Below are 15,816 nucleotides of genomic sequence, written 5' to 3' on the forward strand. Positions count from 1 at the left end.
GAAAGGTATTGACCATTTTTCACAGCGTGCCATAGATTATACATTTATGCGACTGGCAGTAACACTGATATGCATACTTATAAAAGAACTCATTCATGAGTACCACTTTGTGATCAAAATTAGGTCAACTGGATTATTCAACATTCAAATGGACACCTTAAGCATTCTGGCGGAAAAAAAAAAGACCTGTTAAATGTACATCAAGAATGTCACAGAATGAAATTGAAGAAGGCAGATGAAGAAGATAAAGAAGTCATGTTCCTTCTTATGTTAAGTGAATGTTTCCTTATCTCTTATGGCATGCGCTTTTGTTTCCTCTTTTATTTTCTCATTATGCCATTTCTTTCGTTCACAAATATACACCGAAATTACATATTCTTATCTGAAAACAACAAATCGCAGTCGTGAATTGACCTTTCAAAATTAACATAACTCGTGTATTTGTAATCTCAGGATATATGCGTCATAGTATTTAGTATATTTCAAGTTCATATTATGCAAATGTAGTGCACACGTACATACACAAACACACACACACACACACACACACAAACACACACAAACACACACACATACACACACACACACATACACACACAGTCATGTATGTTGGTATATGTATATCAGACAGTGACCAGACAGAACACTTCTTCACCTCATGTCGACTTGATACAGACTGCCCGTGGGTTTCTATTTGAAACCTATGGGTGTTATCATTCCACATAAAGAGATCAGGAATAAGTGACTATGTGTGTGTATGTACGTGGGTGTGTGTGTATGTGTATAATGTAACTGGGTGCGTATAACTAACATGTACGTGTGCGTGAATATGTGACAAAAGTCTACGTCCGCAAATTATCAACTAAAACCAAAATAAATCCCTTAATATATTTATATCAGCTTCATTGTACAAACGTTGAACATGTTGATATTTCTTTATACAATTATATTAACTGTGAATACAACAAAATTTAGTTTATTTACATGTCTTGGTATTAGACTAGATAGTAGACTAATTTGAAGTCATTGCCTTAAAATATTTGTCTCATTTGCATTATAGTCTCAAATGTAGTATACACCCTTGTACCCTCAATCCTATTGTGCAATTCTTACAAAATTAAAGACGATAAACCAATACTCTTTCCTATTATTTTTTCTCTCTTCCACTAAAAACACAGTACAAGTCAGAAAATATATTTCGATGGTTTCAAAATTGCCGGATGGCTTAAAAATATGTCAAGCTATATATTGTGGAAAGCGTAGTTATAAGATTTTTACGAATTAAAGAAACATATTATTGACAAGATTTGAATGACAAACAGTTGACGCTTGCCCAACTATACTTAAGATTACGATTATTGTTCCAAGATTATGTTGACAGTCACATGGTCTTCGTCGAGTAATGCTGATACTTGATTCGAAATTAAAACTCAAAACTGACAAGATTTCATACTGTAATGACATCGACCGTTCCTCATTAACAGTAAAATAGGGAACAGTTTAGACACAATTGTGACCAAAGATGATACCCTACAAGGAAAAGACAATAATTGTATGGTTTGCAATGTGACAGTTATACGTTACACTCTCTCTAGGTGAGACTGCGATATGTTTAATAACATAAATAATCATTGCATATTACACTTGTATAACATTGGAGAGTTCCTTTCCAAAAGTACTTAATCCACTTTTGATAAGGATAAAACCTACATATCTATTGCACAGGATTCAAAGTACTTTTGTGAGATGACTCTATGTCCCATAGGAGAACCCCATAATGGGCCAAAGAACTGTGATTTGAAAATAAGTCTACGTATCTAAACTAATTTCAAGGAAGCAATATTTGTTTAAAATTTACTGGATTTAACACTATTTGGAGCAAAACAAAATACAGGTAAGATAAAACTAGTAAATGTTTCTGTAACAAAAAAGTTCGATTTGACGAAAACTATAGGTGAAGCACCTTTCAGAAATTAAATCTGTACAAACAAGTATATTAACAAGTATAGTAACAATATATATTATAACACATTTAATTGTCTGACAATCTCGCATATAATTTAGCAGATCTTACATTTACTAGCAATATAATCATCACTCTATTATTTGATGAGCAGTGACAGATATTTTCTAAAATCAAGTTTTAGGCAATTCCAACTTTGAAAATAGAATTAAAAGGTAGATATATTCAAAAGATATTCAAGTCTAATATAAATTGCGATAATCATTTTAACATTCAAATTGTTTAAAGAGCCAATTTTCTTACTTTTCAATGAAAAATTTTCCAAATGTTCCCCCAAAAATGAATAGCAGATTGTTGAATTTCAAATCTAAAACGGAATAGCTCCATCCTGCGAAAGGGAGGAGGATACCACCCTCTCCCAGACTTAGTATTCAGTGAGGAAAAAGACCTGAGGGATACGACGATTTAGTCATTTACATTGTCACTGCATATTTATTTGTCTTACGTTTTCATGAGACAAGAATACATCGACTACAGTTCTAAAAGTACAAAAGCTACCTTGAGTGGGAGCAGGTTACCCCCACCCCTCCCACACACACACACACACACACAAACATCTTGTACATATACTCCCCCCCCCCCCCGAAAAAAATACTCTTGCCTACGGCCATGGTGATAATGGATAATGTTGAAAAAAATGAGGCGGACTTTCAATTTGGGTGATCTAATCAAGGTATGACGTGTCTCCCTCCTTCTTTTCGCTAAACATCCCTATAGAAGAACTAGCTGTGAACTTGAAGAGTTCTTTGATTGCCATTCGGAACTCGCGATTTCTTATTGTGTAAATTATTGGATTTGCACATGAATTACAGAATGCAAGCACTATCAGGCTATTATCCAAGGGGCTGTTGAAATAAGAAGTCGGGAGCACGTTTAGATTGTAAGCAAGATATGCCGTTTGCACTGGAGCCCAGGAAATTATGTAAACAATGACCACAATGAACAACATCTGAAGAACTCGTCTCTTAGCAAGGTGATGCCTGGAAGAGGGCTTCGAGGAACCGGTGATCTTGTCCTCTGCTAGACGAAGACGACCCTGTCGATGGAGCACGATGGCTGTCATCACCTGTGTTATCAACATGATTACAGCCGGTAGGAGAAATTCAACAAAGAATATTATCAGCCCTTTAGCAATCTGCATGGTGTGAGAAGTATTTATGTGTGCACATTGTCCATTTTTCACCACTGAAGTGGAAAATGCCAGAACGTTGAGCACCAGGGCAAAGAACCAAACTCCAGCGATTGCATACCTGACATGAGCCCGAGTGATTAAGCGCTTAAATCGGAAAGGGTAAGCAATAGCCAGATACCGCTCAAGTGGTATCAGTGTCAGAGTGTATATGGAGGCGTCAATCGAAATCCATTTGAACATAGAAGAGTGAACAAGTTTGCAGAAGATTTCTCCTGACCACGATGGAGGCACCTGCATGCAATATGGCAACGGAATCATAAAGATTGAGGTCGAGAAATCAGCAACGGCCAGGGCACCAATCAGGGTATCGGTAGAACGACACTTGTGGCGTCTTCCGAACACTACTAGAATGACGATTAGGTTTCCGATGACACCGAGCGTTGCCGTGGTCAGTTGGAGAATGGTCACCCAAGTCCAGGGCATAAACACGCACAACCACGATGTCAACAGTAGGGGTCTTTTAGATCTCTGTGTGTCTTCGGTTTTCGAAAAGCTGTATGAGTTTGTAGGAATGATAGCAGATGACTTTGAACGAGGTTCCATCCAACCTAACATCTCCTGCGTGCTACACGGGTTATTCTTACAAGTCGTGTTGATCAACTGAGATTGTGTATCCAAGTAAACCGTGTCAGACGATTCAGTGACAAATACAGTGTCATTGAATGGATTGTTCAAAGTTGGTGAGATGTCCTCTCTTGTCGCGGATAGGCCAACAGTTAGGCGAGGAATGTCAGTCGAAAAAACTATTTGTGCGATGGAGATGAATACCAGCTGCAAATGTGAACACGGCGTCATTCTTTCCTCTATAATGTGATGACTTCGTCTGTAAAAGAGGCCCATGCACATAGAGAACAGGTTTTTAAATCTAGTTTGACTCAGCTTTTTTATTACAAATATTCCCCTTTTCCATATCAACTGTCTGCTTCGCTTCAGCTCTACATGTCATTAAAGTTATGTCTGCGGTTGTGTTTACTCTGCTTTTCTTCCAGCATTTTATCGCTGCAATTACTCCCCGTGCAATTCGTACCTCATACTCAATATCTGTCAGATTAATAGACTGAATAGGCACGTAATTCGGCCTACGTCTGAAACAGGGATCTGCTAAGATAACAAAGTTGTTGATTTTTTCTTGTTATGAGAATGTACAGTATAATCCAAGTTAATGATGAATGTAAAGGAGCTATACAAGACAAAATAGTAGAAATATGCAACTATATGATTTGACGCACACATTTTTTTTTTCGCAAACTAGTGACTCATAATGTATAAGTTCAGGGATAGTAGAATATTGATTTTTGCGAATGTGGCATATCTAATAATTGTAATCTGTGACGTCTAATCGCGGTGAGAAATTATACCATTAAAACAGGTGATAAAATTTATCCTCACCGTGAGTACCTCAAAATCCTGAAGGTGATACAAGTATCGCTGGACTGGTACGTTGGCGGTCAAGTGGATTTCAACAAAATGTCGGAGCTTTGTCAAGATTTTATACTGAGTGACTTGGTCGATATTTTGATATGTGTGCGCCTGCGCAAAGGAGAGCCAAAAATCTCTGCTCGTCTTCTGAAGGGTGCGTCATCCGCTCTCATTCTCATGCACACACACACACACACACACACACACACCCACACACACATATATAAAATAGAATATACTCGACGAAACGCACACATACAAACACACACACACACACGAGCGAGCGCGCATAAACGCTACACACACACACAAAAGATATGCAAAAGCAGACACGCACACAAGCTTTTTGGGGGACTGACATGGCGTATAATGATACAAGATTTTTTCCTCGAACTGTATTTCTGTACCTATATTAAAGAGCACATGCGCGAAACAGCTGATTCCATTGTCTAACCCGAGAGGCTTCGTCGTCTTAGCGTTCGCGTCGCAAATCTAAAGCTCGCTATAACCAGAAAAAAAGAAAACACGAAACAGAAGCATGTTATACGCAGTAGAAGGCTTTACGTTGTTTCGTTGACGCACAGAAAATTAGAACATTCATTTTGAAAATTCACCTTTCCATTGATCTCGGTATGTCAAATTCTGCTAATACAAGTAGCACATGTCTTCTTAAACTTGGTATAATATCGCCTCATATATATCTACGACTTATATTTCCAGATCATTCTCTACGTCTGTATGTATATACATACATATTATGAAGACCTGAATATAAGAACGACCCAAGTCCAATTTTTGGCCAAATTCAGTTTGACGTGGGAAATTGTAGCTTATGCATGGACTCATCTTGTGTATAAATGATAAATCCTAATTACCCCCGGAAGTGCCTGAAATGAATGAGTTAAATCTTATATTAATGTAAGAATGAAGGACTTGGGTCATTCTTATATTCATATAATAGCGCCCTCTCTCATCCTTCTCTCAGCTCTATAGCAGAATATCATGTATATAAATCAAAGAACGACTCAAATCCATATGAATCCAAGAACGACCCAAGTCCACCACACAAAATGGCCTCTCCACAATTAATGTAAATGTTAATTGTCATAATAATGTATGTTCTAATTTGTTTATACAATGTTGCCTTCTCATCACAGTTAAGTAGAATATTATTGGACAAATAAAAAAGATATGAAGTTTTTTTTAGTTTCCTCGAAATGGTCTTCCATGGACTTGGGTCGTTCTTATATTCATGTACTCATATATATATGTATGTATATATATATATATATATATATATATATGAGAGAGAGAGAGAGAGAGAAGAAAAGGAGAAAAGAAACAGACATAAAGACAGACAGATATCTAGCTTCGCTGTAATCAATGCCAATGAAAGAAGACCGTCTTATCTATCATATTTGATTGGTCCTTTAACATAGTAATGTCACTCCCATAAGATTTCACTTATGAATAATATGGATATGAGAAGGGCGTTAAGTTGCCACTAAACCCATAGTGTTCGAGACAACTTAACGTATGTATATTATAACAATTGCCTCAAAACACGCTGTTGTGACCACACCGTACTTCATACACCGTACTTTCTGCAATATGCACTTCTGCAATATTTCCGATATTGTCAATCATTATAATGGCAGTGTACCAACAATCTCTGCTTTTTTATATTCCACTTACAAATTCAACACGTGGAACACATTACGACGCTTTCAAAAGAAGAGAATGTTATCAAAGCATTCCGAGCTGAATGTTAATGGAATATTTCAACAGGGAAAAGAAAAAAAATATTGACTAAGCGTGACTGACAAACGTGGAATCATTACCAACGTTACTCAGAGTTTAATGATCTAAGATTAAGAAAATGGTACTGACAGCGTCTCTTTCACCGGATAAAGCTAGAACTTGATGCGGATTAAGAATTCTTCGTGCTAGTACCTGTACGTTAACAATTAAACTGTAAAGTATGGAATAATTATGGAATGATACAGATTTGGGACTGTTAATGACTTTGTGATAGATATTGGAAACATGGTTGAATATTCATAACATGTAACTTATATAAATATATGACATATAATCGAGCATAATGTATAATATATAATATATGATAATCAATATATATCATATAATATATAATACATGATTTTGAACCTACATGTATTGGAATCATTAAACATTATACAGCAGAAAGATACATGGATACTTTATGAGACGAAGAATGATGCCTAGTGTGTGATACCAGTGATAATGGATGATAACTATCGAACTGATAATGAGGCGGAATTTGTCATATTACGTAATCACATAATCATATAATATAATCACATAATCACATTACTAGACTATGGGGGATTGAATCATTGTAAGTTATGTCTTTTTCCCTCGCCTTTTCGCTAAATATACCAACAGAAGAGTTAGCCGTGGGTCCGCAGAGTTCCTTGATCGCCACTCGGAAGTCGTGATTTCGAATTGTGTAGATTACCGGGTTTGCACATGAATTACAGAATGCAAGCACTGTAAGACAATTATCCAGAGGGCTGTAGATGTAAGAGGGAGGGAGAACATTCAGATTGTAAGCCAGGTACGCTGTTTGCGCTGGAGCCCAGGAAACAATGAAAACCACTACCACAACAAACAGCATCTGAAGAACTCGTCTCTTAGCAACGTAGTGCTTGGATGAAGGTCTTGAGGAACTGGTGGTCTTGTCCTCTGCTAGACGAAGACGACCCTGTCGATGAAGCACGGTTGCTGTTATCGCCTGGGTTATCAACATGATTAAAGCGGGAATTAGAAATTCAACAGAGAAAGTCATTATTCCTGTAGCAAGCTGGATGGTGTGAGAAGGATATACACGTGTACATTCCCCATTCTTCACTACCGATGTAGAAAATATGAAAACGTTAAGTAGCAGAGCGAAAAACCAGACCCCACCAATAGCATATTTGACATGGTCCCGAGTGATGAAACGTTTAAATTGAAAGGGGTAAGCAATAGCCAGATAACGCTCAAGTGGTATCAGTGTCAGAGTGTATATGGAGGCATCAATTGAAATCCATTTGAGCGTAGAAGAGTAAACTATTTTGCAAAAGGTTTCACCCAACCAGGATGGAGGAACCCGCAGGCAGTGTGGCAGCGGAATCATGAAGATCGAGGTCGAGAAATCAGCAACGGCCAAGGCACCGATCAGGGTATCGGTAGGACGACACTTGTGGCGTCTTCCAAACACAACTAGAATAACGATTAGATTTCCGATGACACCGAGTGTTGCAGTAGTCAGTTGGAGAACGGTCACCAAACTCCAGCGTGCAAACATGCACAACCACGATGTCTGCAACAGGCTTTTCGATACCAACGTGTCTTGAGTGTACGTAAAGCTGTTTACGAGTTTGGTAGGGAGGTTAGAAGACGACTTTGAACTAGTTTCCATCCAGCCTAACGGCTCCTGCATGCTACATGAGTAATTCTTACAAGTCTTGTTGATCAACTGAGTTTGTGTATTCAAATCGGCGACAGAAAATTCCGTCACAAATAAATTGTCGATGGATAGGTAGTTTAAAGTTGGCTTTATTTCCTCTCTTTGCGTAGATAGGCCAGCAGTAAGTCGTGGCATGCTAGACGACAAAGATATTTGAACTTGTGCAATGGAGATGAATACCAACAGTAGATAAGAGCTCGATGTCATGATTTCTTGTTTCATTGGGTCTACGTCGTCTGAAAAAGAGGTTCACACAGAGAAAAGGAAGCTTGATTTAAGTCACTTGTGAAATGTTTTGGAGATCAGGAAATCAACTGTTTACCCAGCTTAATTTCCATGCAGTTAATAAAGTCATGTTGATGGTTGTATGTACTTTGCCTATCCCTAACATATTCATCGTTGTAATTGCCCATGTACAAACATGAACTGGCAGCTTATATTCAGTATTTGTTAAATTAGAGAGATTGCATAGGAACCGATTTGGAACTGATTGGAGAACATGTATATGCACATCCCACCTCCTCCCTCAAAAAGTGACGTTATTGATAACTTATGCATACAGTTCGGACGACACAAAAGAAAATTATACAACTGCCAACATGAAGAAAAAAAAACAACATGGCGCGAACTGAACGCTACTCCACCCAACAACTCCAATCTTTACTTCTGGCCAGAATGAGGCATGTTAGGGATGCCATTAGGGCAATGGCGAACTTTTATGGTATTACGAATACTGAATGATATATCTAATCAAGGTAAGATATTCGGTAAACGACAAGAACAAGATGTCTTCCTCACCGTGAGTAACTCAAAGCCTTGAAGGAAATATGTAGTATCGCTGGACTGACAGATTCGGTCGTCAACTGGATTACAACAAGATGTGTCAGTTATGTCACGATTTTTATACTGAGTGAATGTGGTCGATATTTTCATATGTGCGCCTGCGCAGATGATAGCCAGCAATCTTCGTGTGTTTGCTTTGACTGATAACTCCTGGATGCGAATGTTACTTGTTTATGCATATTTGACCCTTGGCAATACGGCTGGGATATGCAAATCTCTGCTAGGGACACGTTTTACACTACACAATCTTTCTGCTCCATTGCCTAATTGTGAAGATATATTAGCTATAATCCTTTCTGTCTAAGAATAAGCCACGAATATGTATATCATGATAAATTTGCGGATTAACATTGTGTATTACCAAGATTCAAAGATAAGTTATGTGATATTTTCTGCAGTTCTGAATTTGATAGGTAAAATAAGGTTATGATGGTTTTCATGAGAAGCTAAACCAGTAGTGTTATTCATAATAATTCTTAGAATCCAAGATGAGATGATTTTAGATTAAATGTCTCCATAAATAAAATAAACAGACTCCATATCGAATATAAGTACATATACATTCATATCGGTGCCTGTCAGATACGTAACGTTTAAATCAAGAATAAACTGGACCTTTATATATCACAATTAGCTAATTCATAAGGAAGCCTTCCTTTTTTTTCTTTTCTTTTTTTTGATCAATGGTATAAAAAGGCCTTACTTAAATCCGGGAATGTGGCACTGATATGCTCTTTTATGTGAAATTTATTTTTTTTTACCCAAGTGTCAATATAAAGACCTTTGATGTCATCCTGTTTGAAGGAGAAGGCAATAATGAAAGAAGGCGATAATTTTTATTTTTCCTTCTTCACATTGGTAATTACTTTTTGGACGTCTAGCAAATTCAGAGTAGATACTTATTCTAAAGGAAAAGCAATTGGATAAATTACCTGTTTAGGAGACTTCATGCTAAATATATTATATCCAGTTAAAGTTTAAGGTTCATTAGAAGTAACAATAATTATGATTTAACTTTGTAGATTGGCATTAAGAAGAGAAACATTACTTTACTTAATAGACGTCATAGAAAAAAAAGAAGATATCACAATGTTTCTTTGAAGCCATATCAGCCCCAATGAAGGAAAACGAGATGAATACATTTACAATATCAAAGGATTTTTTTCACCATTTATATTCATATGACCAGTTTTTTTTTTGTGGTTTTACTTTATTTATCATTTTTCTCATAGCTGTAATATTGAATGTATATCACCGCTCTGCTTTTTGCAATCCTTGTAAATGACACATTATGTTAGATCTACGAATTACTTCAGTAATGTTATTTCGATACTGTTCACACTTATTGTAATTCAAAGTTTCCTGCACCTTTTAGCGCGTAATACTCACACGCACACACAGACACACACACACACACACACACACACACACACACATGAATAGCACTTTCTTATGGGTATAATCGAGGCACCTCCCTGATATACTTTCACCAAATACTCATCGACAATTAAATTTTGGAAAAATGTAGACACAATTCTGCCCTAAAATGATATCGTACATGAAAGAACACATCAGATTATGGTAAATAAATGATATGTGTAAGTTTTATATACTTCCAATTCTTTTCATTAAAGACTCTGATACATTGAATGAAATATATAACGTGAAATCAATAAACGTTGGTATACATATTTTTTAAAGCTTTGGTATGTTATTTAGCAAATTATTGTTAACTGGTGTTGTGAGAGTATTTCTATGCCACTTCAGGGTTAAAATACAACAAAGACAAATGGCATAAATCAGAAGTGAGGTTTCCATCTTCAGATTTGTGTGTATTTGCACGTCAACAGGATGTATTAATACCCTAAATCTTCATACAAATGAAAGAAAATACAATACATATTAAAGTAAATGTAACTTGAGTGACTCAGATGTTAAATTCTCCTTAGCTACACAGGACTGAAGTCTTTAATGTCTGCTGCTCTCGTTGTCTTTGGTTTCGGCACCTAGGATTGCTGAGCTTCTGTCTTCGCCGGCCCTGCAGACTTGTCACTCAGCTCCTCGCATTACGAGTGACAAGCAGACATGCATTCTAGGGCTGCACAGTTGCACATTTGCACAGTTGCATAGTTGTAAGGTTTCTTGCATTCTCAATGTTCAAAACGTGACATCCATTTCATGGCTGTATAGTCCCATGGTTGTATCAATTATGTCTCGTCTTGTCCTCTGTACTCGCACACCTCCACGCACATACAAGATCGCAATGTACTCACTTACAATGAAAATGGACATAATCAATTGCATGAATAAGTAGATGATAACTAATGGTTCTCGAATACATATTGAACACCATTCGCCAGAGTATCAATCATATATGTGTGCGTATTGGTTAAGTTTGTATGGGGGTAGCGTGTCCATGTAGATTTCTGTAGACACTTGGTAGAGAAGTACATGTATTTATGTGATGACTTCGTATATATTTTCTTTGGATAAATGTATAAACGACTACTCAATGTTTACTTTCTTTGGAAACTCTGTACTTATATAAAATGGCAAATTTTCATATTGTTCGACAATTGTGCAAGGTTACATAATAAACCTTTTTTAATAGTAATGATAATGATACTAATGATTATGATAACCATAATGATATAATTATAATAAGGATAGTGCTAAGATTATCTCTAATAATCATAACAAAGGCTATCCTACTGGCCCTCCGATCAGTTCTAAAGCTTTTAAAACAGACCTTATACTAGTTCAAGAATCCTTCCGAGACCAGCAATATCTGAACTCAGGCTAAGGCAAATGTGCTGATTGCGAGATCGACCTGTTGATCGACCCTGAGCATTATGTTGTAAATAAACTTGGTGTTCAGTTAATAATGGTAGAAGCTATAATTCGCATTTCTCCTCGCATTAAAGGGTCATTCCAGACGATTTTCATAATTTCACTTCACGTATAGTGCATTAATCGAAAGCTCCATGCATAGATTTGTGGAATTCATTGTGCATGGTCTTTGAGCAGAGAAACCAATACTCTGAAAAATCTTAAACAAATTACACGGAACCGTGTTGATAACATGGTGCCTCACGTATTTCAGAAATGTAACAGTGTAATTCCATTACAATACCGCTTGATTGACAATTTCACCGGTGTAGAATGTATATGCATACCTTCTTCTTTTGTTCTGTTTCCTTGAGCCCCAACTAATGCATTCTTATGGTGAGGCTGCCATGTCATCATCCTTGTTCATTGCAATTTGTCATAAATTTTGAAAACATTCTTATTCCTCATCCCAATCACTATAAATTCTGAAACTCTGTACTCAGTATAAGTAATTTATTTTGGTTCAAATGTAAAGATCTGAAAATCATCCGGAGGTCTCCTTTAAGATGGAAAATCCAAAGAGGAAGTGTATGCTGCCTGTTGTACTCTGTCCTGAACTATTCTCCAGATCATTTGCAATAAGCATGTGCATATCCTATCCGACCTAGGAGAATAACCATCCAAAACGGACAAAATTATAGAAGAGAAAAAAATTGTTGCAAGTAAAATATGTCTCCTTCTTCCCAATGATTTTGACTGGCTGTTCATTACAATTGCAAACATTCGGTGGAAAGCACACACTATTTTAGCATTCTATTCAATGTGTTCCCAATACTGTTTTGCCAGAAGATTGTTACATTATATTTCTATAAATTATACTTCAAAAGCATGAATTTGCATGGCCCTATCAAATAATACTTAACCCTCTGTTTACTCAGTGACACAACGTATATCTGAAGCTAATTTACCTAGCTAATCGTTGCAATGGGGGATTAGATTTTCCTTTTTATCAATTCCGTCTCTAACATTTCCTACTCTTTCAAGATATCAGTGTCCCATAAGTCGTTTACTTAATATTTTTTTGTATTACTTTCAAAATAAACTCAATCTTTAACTTTATCTTTTCAGCTTCCAGATATATTCCATATGGAACTTTAACTCAGAACTAAACTTCTTTTCTGACAGCTTTTAACAATGGAATCCATCATTTCAATATTTTAAGACGAACATTTTGAAAGATCATGTTTTAAGCATTCCCTGATTTCTGAAATAGTATTAAAAGGAAAATATTCACAAGGGATATGGACATTTTGTCAGACAAAAGAAAGAAAGCATGTTCCAATGGTAATTTTAGGTATCAAAGAAATAACAAGCAGACATTGTTAGGTCATTACACCGTTAAACGTGGGGTTGAATCATGAAGTTATGTCTTTTTCTTTCATCTTTTCGCTGAATATACCAAGAGAAGAGCCAGGCGTGGGTTTGAATAATTCTTTGATTGCTACTCGGAACTCACTATTTCGAATCGTGTAGATTACCGGGTTTGCACATGAATTACAGAATGCAAGCACTATCAGGCAGTTATCCAGTGGACTGTTGAAGTAAGAAGTCGGAAGCAAGTTAAGATTGAAAGCCAGGTATGCCATTTGTACTGGAGCACAAGAAATGATGAAAACTACTACCACAATGAACAACATCTGAAGAACTCGTTTCTTAGCAACGTGATGCCTGGATGAGGGCTTCGAGGAATCTGTAGTCTTGTCCTCTGCTAGACGAAGACGACCCTGTCGATGAAGCACGATGGCTGTCATTGCCTGCGTTATCAACATGATTACATCCGGTACGAGGAATTCAACAGAAAAAGTCATTAGCCCTCTAGCAAGCTGAAGATATTTAGAAGGATATACTTGTGTACATTCCCCATTCTTTACCACAGACGTAGAAAATATGAAAACGTTAAGAAGCAGAGCAAAAAGCCAGACCCCAGCGATAGCATACATCACGTGGACCCGTGCGATGAAACGCCTAAATTGAAATGGGTAAGCAATAGCCAAATAACGCTCCAGTGGTATCAATGTCAGCGTGTATATGGAGGCGTCAATGGAAATCCATTTGAGCGTAGAAGAGTAAACTATTTTGCAGAAGGTTTCTCCCAACCAGGATGGGGGAACCTGCAGGCAATATGGCAACGGAATCATGAAAATCGAGGTCGACAAATCAGCAACGGCCAAGGCACCGATCAGGGTATCGGTGGGACGACGCTTGTGACGTCTTCCAAACACGACGATGACAACGATAAGGTTTCCGACGACACCGAGCGTTGCCGTGGTCAGTTGGAGAACGGTCACCCACGTCCAGGGTGGAAATATGCACAACCACGATGTCACCAGGGGTCTTTCAGATCTCAACGTGTCTTCCGTGTCCGAAAAGCTGTACATGTTAGTAGGTGGGTCAGGAGATGAACTTGAAGTAGCTTCCTTCATCTCCTCCATGCTACATGGGATATTCTTACAAGTCGTGTAGATCAATCGAGATGAGTATACAAATAAGCTTCGACAGCCGATTTGGTCACATTATCAATTGATTGATCGTTCAATATTGGCATGATGTCATCTCTTATCGTAGATAGGCCTACAGTTTGGCGAGGAATATCAGTCGACAAAGCTGTATTAACTTGTGCAACGGAGATGAATACGCATAGTAGATTGGAACACGATGTCATGATTTCCATTCTTGCAGGTCTATTTCGTCTGAAAAGAGGTCAACATAGAAATCATGTTTAATTTGCTTTACTTGTTGAATGTTCCACTGATCAATATTAACCGTTCAACAAGTCAAAAGTCTATGTTTATGGTTTTATATGCTTTGCCTACCCTTAACACGTTTTGTTCATTGTAATTGTGCATGTACAAGCAGGAGTGGTAGTTCATATTCAATATTTGTTAAGTAAATGGACTGCATAGGTAACGATTGGTCCTGAGTGACAAAAAGATTGATCTGCATCCCCCTTAAAAGCAATCTTAAACATGCACAATTATTCAATTTATTGATACCTTATAAGTGAAGTTCTAACGACGAAAAAAAAAAATGCATATATACCAACCAAAGTGTACAAGATTATAAGAATTGAACATTACTCCGCCCAACAAATCTAGATCGTACCTTTTGGCAGCGTGACGTGTACATGTAATAAAAAAAGATAATACTAGTATTTGGCAAACTTCTATTGTTTTACGAATACTAAATACTATAAGCATTCTTATCAAGGTTAAATATTCGATGAACAAAGAAAAAAATGCAATTTAATCTCACCGTGAGAAGCTCAAAGCCTTGAAGGTGAAACAAGTATCGCTGGACTGATAGGTGTGGTCGTCAACCGCATTACAACAAGATGTGGGAGTTATGTCACGATTTTTATACTGAGTGACTTGGAGGATATTTTATGATATGTGCGCCTGCGCAGAGGATATCTCTACGTGCCTGCTGAAGACTGCCTCACCATGACTGTTAACCTGTTCATCCGAATGTTGCTTGTTCATGCATATTTTAACCCTTGGCAATACAGCTGCTGTGATATGCAAATTTTTCATGTCACAGATCACGTGTAGATAGAAACATTCACATGTTATTCATAATTAGGTAACTCAAGTTTCAAACAAAGCGTCGAATGATAAGAGTGATTTAGTACAGGTTTGTTAATTACCAGTGCTCTGGATATATGATCGTAGATTCTTTCTGACGAAAGAATGTGTGCCACCTGCTATTTTCAGATGCGTCAGTTTCTCAGTCCGGTTCAAAAAGCGGAAAACTGATCCAAAAATGGCGTTTTGTTTCGGATTTGACCTTCTTAACTCACAGCAAGCTGCTGGCGTTATAAATATATTATGTTATATCAAATATGTTTACTGGTCATGACAAGACCATAGTGGACATCTTGCCGTCAGTATGGTATTTTAAAGAGAAGGACTGGTAGGGAGAGATAATGAGAGTAATTGGAGCACACAGACGGACAATCAA

This window comes from Diadema antillarum, unplaced genomic scaffold (genome assembly GCF_040938485.1).
Source record: "Diadema antillarum isolate AM-2024a unplaced genomic scaffold, OU_Dant_1.0 scf00000009, whole genome shotgun sequence".
In the NCBI taxonomy this organism is placed as follows: domain Eukaryota; kingdom Metazoa; phylum Echinodermata; class Echinoidea; order Diadematoida; family Diadematidae; genus Diadema; species Diadema antillarum.